A 7666-nucleotide genomic window follows, 5' to 3' on the forward strand; every position below is an offset into this window, starting at 1 on the left:
AACTTATACTACACTCCAGCCAAACTGGAACATTCACTGCTGTGTGGCAAACTTGGGTCCAGAACACAGATGGGATAACTTCCAAGACAGTGCTCTTTCCCCTACACCATGATCCAATATTCAGGTTTCAGCCCATTCAACTTGAATATTTATGGATAGTCTAATATATTAACTGGGCAAAAGCTAATAAGTACAAATTATAGTGGCATTTTTGTATTTCTTGTTGCTTTTAGGTCTGTTAGTCTTGTGAGTTAGAAATTTCAGGGATCTCATCAAGGTGGCAGCAGAGGCAGACTCTGAATTCACCTCCTCCCATGAACACAACCAGGTTACAACTATTTTTGGAAAAATTACCCTGGAGAGAAAACTGAAAACGGGATAAAAAGAATCCCCGCAACAAGGGACAGTCTTGGCTGAGGTGGTAGAGGCAGAAACTCCTTCTGGAGAGAATAAAAGCCACCTTTGTGAGCCACAGAGCCTCACAGCTGGCCAGGTGGGAGCAACCCTAACATACGCAGCCCTCCCTGGAGGAATGGGGTCCTGAGCAGGGGTCCATTACCACTATAAGCATCCTTCAAACTCAGCACAACTGAGACGAATGTCCTACTATCTGGCTTCACTGGCTATTAACTGCAACAGCTTATTAACCCCCAGAAAAGCTATCGGAGGAAAGCCAAAAAAAACCCGGCACTTAAGTGGCCCATGCACAAATTCACCTATGTAGAAAAGCAACCTAAAATCACCAGAAAGAAGGCTGCACAATCCTTTGGTGAAAAGAGTCTGACCTAGTAGGCTCTGAGTACATCTGAGTGAGAGGTGAGACCTCTCAGGAGACTGAGACATTGGTGGTGGCCGTATTTGTGACCTAGTACAGTCGTGCTGAGACAGACGCTGGCAGATGTCATTGAAGCTCTTCCCCTGGCGTGTTAGCCCAGGGGTCTACCACACCCTCTAGCATGCATATTTAATCCAGTTTAGCCAGGGCAGGCAGCCTGTCCTAGGGACTGGCCCCACCCAACAGCAAGCCTTCAGACTACTTGTCAGCTGGCATAGACTGGGTGCCTTGATCCTCTACAGGCAGGTGAGTATCTCTGCCTCTTTGGGGTAGGACCTGTGTGAGGATCAAGTGAACTGTGGTGGGCATTGGTGGAAAGGTGGGGGCCTCTGTAGTGGGGCAATTGGATATGCTCCAGGGGGTTGGGAAGTGTGCAAGTACTGTGTTGACAGTGTCTGTGGACCTGTGGGTGGTGGAGCTTATCAGTGGCAGAAGACCTATGCTTCACAAACAGCCACAAAGGGGATTGGTCCCGCCTTCCAAAGCCTGGAGCAATGGGGTACTCCCGTGCCTAGGGTCAGCCACACTCAGCTGCAATACTAAGAGAGTTGACAATAGCCTTGCAGGCCTGAGGCCTACAGCAAGTGTAAACCTCTGAGCCTAGCAACGAGCTACACTGGGTACCTACTCAATTAACAGGAAAAGTGCAACAGGAGTGTGCTATTAGATCTTGTAGCCAATGGTGCTGGGGCTCTCCAAACCTAATTTACAAACAGCCAACCAGGGAAGGGAAGACTAGACTCCCTGGGCACCTGCAGTACCAGCAACTCTGCAATATCATAAGGACAAGCATAGCCCACACTGGGGTCAGTCTTGGAACATTTGGACTGGTGACAAGTGGGAAGCACACTGCTGGGCCTCAAAAGGCATCTCTTACATAAGGCCACTTCTCCAAGATCAGGAGACATAGCTGACTCACCTAATACACAGATATAAGCACAGAGAAAGAGGCAAAATGAGGAGGCAAAGGAATACACTCCAAGCAAAGGAACAGGACAAAACCACAGAAAAAGAACTAAATGAAACAGAAATAAGCAATCTACCTGACAAAGAGTTCAAATGAAAACTCACAAGGATGCTCACTGATATTGGGAGACTAGATGAACACAGTGAATGTCAACAAAGAATTGGAAAATATAAAAAAGAACCAATCAGAAATGAAGAATACAATACTGGAAATGAAAAATTCACTAGAGGGACTCAATAGCAGAGTCGATGATACAGAAGAATGGATCAGCAACCTGGATGAAAGACTAGAGGAAATCACCCAAGTTGAACAGATAAAATAAAAAAGAATTAAAAAGAATGAGAACAGTCTAAGGGAACTCTGGGACAATACCAAGCACACTAACATTCATATTATAGGTGTCCCAGAAGGAGAAGAGAGAGACAAAGGGGCAGAGAACCTATTTGAAGAAATAATAGCTGAAAACTTTCCTAACCTAAGGAAGGAAACAGACATCCAAGTACAGGAAGCACAGAGAGCACCAAACAAGATAAGCCCAAAGAGGCCCACATCAAGACACATTATAATTAAAATGTCCAAAATTAAAGATAAAGAGAGAATCCTAAAAGCAGCAAGAGAAAGGCAACAAGTGGCATACAAAGGAATGACTATAAGGCTATCAGCAGACTTCTCAGCCAAAATCCTACAGGCTAAAGTGCTGAAAGGAAAAAACCTACAGCCAAGAATACTCTATCCAGTAAGGTTATCATTCAGAATGGAAGGAGACATAAAGAGTTTCCCAGACAAGCAAAAATTAAAGGAGTTTATCACCAAGAAACCAGTTCTACAAGAAATGCCGAAGAGACTTATTTAAGTGGGAAAGAAAGGACCACAAATAGGAATAAGAAAATTATTAAAAAACAAAAGCCAGGCAATAAAATCACTGGTAAAGGCAAAAATACAGTAAAGGTAGCAGACCAACCACTTCTGAAGATAATATGAAGGTTAAAAGAAAAAAGAACTAAAATTACCTATTTCAATGATAAGAGGGTAATGGATAGACACACACAAAACAAGAGATTAGATATGACTCCAAAAACATAAAATGAGGGAGGAGGGGAGTAAAAGAGTAGAGCTTTTAGAAAGAGGTCAGCTAAAGAGACTATCAACTCAATATAAATTGCTATATACATAAAATATTATATAGGAACCTCATGGTAATCACAAACCAGAAACCTATAATAAGTAAACAAATAAGTAAGAGGAAAGAAATCAATCAAACATATTACTAACAAAAGCAATCAAACCACAAGAGAAGAGAGCAAGAGAAGAAGAAAGGAACAGAGAAGAACTACTAAAACACCCAGATAAAAAAGGAACAAAATGGCAATAAATACATAGTTATCTATAGCTACTTTAAAAGTCAATGGACTGGGGCTGGCCCTGTGGCCGAGTGGTTAAGTTCACGTGCTCTGCTGCGGCGGCCCAGGGTTTCACTGGTTCGGGTCCTGGGCACGGACATGGCACTGCCTGTCAGGTCACGTTGAGGCGGCGTCCCACCTGCCACAACTAGAAGGACCCACAACTAAAATATACAACTATGTACTGGGGGGGTTGGGGGAGAAAAAGCAGGAAAAATGAAAAGAATACAATCCCATTTACAATTGCAACAAAAAGAATACAGTATCTAGGAATAAACTTAACCAAAGAGGTGAAAGATCTGTACACCAAAAACTATAAAACATTGTTGACAGAAATTGAAGAAGACACAAAGAAATGGAAAGATATTCCATGCTCTTGGATTGGAAGAATCAACATCGTTAAAATGTCCATACTTCCTAAAGCGATCTACAGATACAATGCAATTGCTATCAAAGTTCCAACAACATTTTTCACAGAAATAGAACAAAGAATCCTAAAATTTATATGGGACAACAAAAGATCCTGAATAGCCAAAGGAATCCTGAGGAAAAAGAACAAAGCTGGAGGTATCACACTCCCTGATTTCAAAATAGACTACAAAGCTATAGTAACCAAAACAGCATGGTAGTGGCACAAAAGTAGACAAAGTGATCAATGGAACAGAATCAAGAGCCCAGAAGTAAACCCACACATTTATGGACAGCTAATTTTCAACAAGGGAGCCAAGAGCATACAAGGGAGAAAGGAGAGTCTCTTCAACAAATGGTGTTGGGAAACTGGACAGCCACATGCAAAAGATTGAATGTAGACCATTATCTTACACCATACACAAAAATTAACCTAAAATGGATTAAAAACTTGAATGTGAGACTGGAAACCATGAAACTACTAGAAGAAAACATAGGCAGTATGCCCTCTGACATCGGTCTTAGCAGCATATTTTCAAGTACCATGACCGGGCAAGGGAAACAAAAGAAAAAATGAACAAATGGGACTACATCAAATTAAAAACATTCTGCACAGCAAAGGAAACCATCAACAAGACGAAAAGACAGCCTAACAATTGGGAGAAGATATTTGCAAACCATATATCTGATAAGGGATTTAATATCCAAAATATACAAAGAATTCATACATCTCAACAACAAAAAAACCAACAACCCAATTTAAAAATGGACAAAATATCTGAACAGAGATTTCTCCAAAGAAGATATACTGACGGCCAACAGGCTCATGAAAAGATGTTCAACATCATTTGCTATCAGGGAAATGCAAATCAAAACTACAATGAGATATCACCTCATTCCAGTCAGAATGGCTATAATTAACAAGACAGGAAACAACAAGTGTTGGAGACGATGTGGAGAGAACGGAACCCTTGTACACTGCTGGTGGGAGTGCAAACTGGTGCAGCCACTATGGAAAGGAGTATGGACTATTCTCAGAAAATCAAGAACAGATCTACCATATGATCCAGCTATTCCACTACTGGGTATTTATCCAAAGAACTTGAAAACACAAATCCATAGAGATACATCCCTATGTTCATTTCAGCATTATTCGCAATAGCCAAGACTTGGAAGCAACCTGGTGCCCATTAAGGGATGAGTGGATAAAGAAGATGTGGAATACTACTCAGTCATAAGAAAAGATGACATCCGGCCATTTGTGACAAGGATGGACCTTGAGGGTATTATGCTAAGAGAAATATGTCTGAGGGAGAAAGTCAAATACCATATGATCTCACTCACAAGTAGAAGATAAAAACAATAACAAACAAACACATAGAAATAGAGATTGGCTTGGTGGTTACCAGAGGGGAAGAGGGGAGGGGGGAGGGCAAAAGGGGTGATTAGGTGCATGTGTGTGGTGATGGATTGTAATTAGTCCTTGGGTGGAGAACATGATGTAATCTACACAGAATTTGAAAAATATTACAATGTACACCCGAAAGATATATAATGTTATAATCCAATGTTACTGTAATAAAAATTTTTTTAATTAATTAATTAAAAAAAGATTTGAGTCACTAAGATTCAGTACCTCAACCTGCAAACATTGGTTAGACACATGGTGATTTGTACCAGCAGGAGGCCTTTCTCTTTAACGTGTGTTTAGCCACAAAGGAACATTTGATGGAAAGAGTAATGAATTTCCATTAATTCAGTTAATCTTGATTACTTCCTCTGCCCCGTCCCCTTCTCTCTTTCTCTCTCTTTCTTTTTCTAAATAGGGATTGGCCCTCACCGAAAAAAAAAAATTCAACCAAGCATTACCTCTAGGAAGAGTAAAAGTCAGGAAGGAGTTGGGGTTGGCTCCGTGGCTGAGTGGTTAAGTTTGTGCACTGTGCTTCGGCAGCCCAGGATTTTGCCAGTTCGGATCCTGGGCGTGGACATGGCACCACCCATCAGGCCATGCTGAGACGGCGTCCCACATAGCACAACCGGAAGGACCACAACTACAATATACGACGATGTACTGGGGAGCTTCGGGGAGAAGAAGAAGAAAAAAATAAGATTGGCGACAGATGTTAGCTCAGGTGCCAATCTTTAAAAAAAAAGGTCAGGGAGGGCCTCTGGAATCTAAGGTCTGGAAGTGAATTCATTATCATTATCAACTTTTTGGCAATCTTCACAGTCACAAGGGCATCCAGGAATAAAACTTCAAGCTTCAGGTTTGTTTTCCCTGACAAATGAGAGACAGATTGCCTGTGGAATTTGATTCCAGGGTGCTGGGAACATCCTGTATCTAAATAAATCTACTCCCATCTACTGGTGGTTGCCTGAACTTCCACTCAAAGCTGAATCACACTAAAAAACACAACTTCTAGAAACAGGCAAACCTGGAAACGGGGATTCTAGTTGGAGCCTCTACTGTTATGTGCCCTTGGGCCAATCTCTTTTCCTTCTCTGCATCTCAGTTTCCCCATATTACAATCCAGATGGTTGAATAAAATGACCTGGAAGGGCCCTTCCACTTTTATCAAGCAAGGTTTGTCTCTACAAGGATGCCTGGGTGACCAGGGATGATGGGGGCAGAACTAATAGCAGTAGAGGTGAGTTGGATTGATCCACTCCTGTATGTGATAGCCAGTGATGTATGCGTCCCACTATCCTTTTTAATTTCAGCACCCATGAGGGAAGGAGAGCATTTGCTGCAAGGCCAGGGGAAAGAGGGGCAAAGGGAGAAGGGAAAGGAAGGTGTGAAGGTGCTCTGCTGGTTAGAAGAAGGCAGGGAATTATGACACTTATTTTTTAAAGTTTGATTTTTAAATGGTCAAGAAATGTTGATAAAGAGTTAAACCCTGAGCTGTGGGAAACACTCAGCCAACCAGACAACTGAAGCTTTGCTAGGCACAAGCAGTCCCACTTCACTTCACTGAGGGAAAAGGGAAGCGGGCTGTATTTCTGTGTGAATGTCACAGCTAACCAAGAGGGAACCTGAAATCCGTTTTCATTGCAACCCTTCTCAATGGCATGCCTTAGGAGGTTCAGCTGGTAAACGTGACTGAGGTCTTTTTGTTGATTGCCCTTCTGTCCCCTGGGCTCTCAGGGACCTCTTTGTGATCTTGCTTTGTCATGGATCTGAGATGGGAAGGACAGAGGGATTTAGTAGAGGAATTTCCTTATCCTCTGAGAGCCTTCTGTTTCATAGGACAGTATTTGAGGTAGTGGAAAGAATAAGAGCCCTCTAGTCAAAATTCCAGGCTTTTCCACATGATGGGGCCAGAATGCAGGAGCACCGGAGTGGCCTGCTCTCCAGGAGCTAACTCCCTTGAACATCTGAAACACTGAACTCTGCCTTCTTTCCCATTCTGTGGTGTCAGCCCTGGACCCTCACTTCAACTTTACATGCCCTGGCTATGGGACAGAGTCATATCTCAGGGTGATCTCAGTTAGTGAGCCCTTCCAGTTCCCTGAGTTTTGTCCTGGGGACCCAAACCTGGGGCCAAAAGTACTCTGGGAAATTAAAGTTTTCAAGAAACTCTTGGCCTTCTGAAGCCCACTTTCCATCCTGATGGAGAGGCGCTCGTGCTCTGGCCAGAGCTCTGTTATAAAACCCATTGGCCATCCTCCTTTCCCCACCCAGAGGCAAGGCACGTGGCTTACTGGAGGGTCAAAGGTTTGGGAATGAGCAGCAGTCGAACACCTGCTGATCCCCCAATGTGTCCAGCTCTTTCAGAAAGCAGATTCAGCCATGGCAGTCAAATCACCTCACTCCCTTCACCAGAAAAATACAAACTCTTGGGAACATGCACCTCCAAGAGAAGCGCACATTTTGCATTTTTGCGTGAGAGGAAGAGGAGGACCGACCGGGTGCCCTCAGCTGCGGATCGGTGCAGAGCCCTGCAGCAGCCAGCTCCCCTCCCTCTCCCCTGGTCTGGCCCCGCCCCTGTCTGAGGCTGGCCGGGGGACTGCTGCAGAGGCCTGGAGGGGCGGGGGGCTGGGTTGCGCGCAGTCTGC

The sequence above is a fragment of the Equus caballus genome, chromosome X, assembly GCF_041296265.1.
Source record: "Equus caballus isolate H_3958 breed thoroughbred chromosome X, TB-T2T, whole genome shotgun sequence".
Classification (NCBI taxonomy): domain Eukaryota; kingdom Metazoa; phylum Chordata; class Mammalia; order Perissodactyla; family Equidae; genus Equus; species Equus caballus.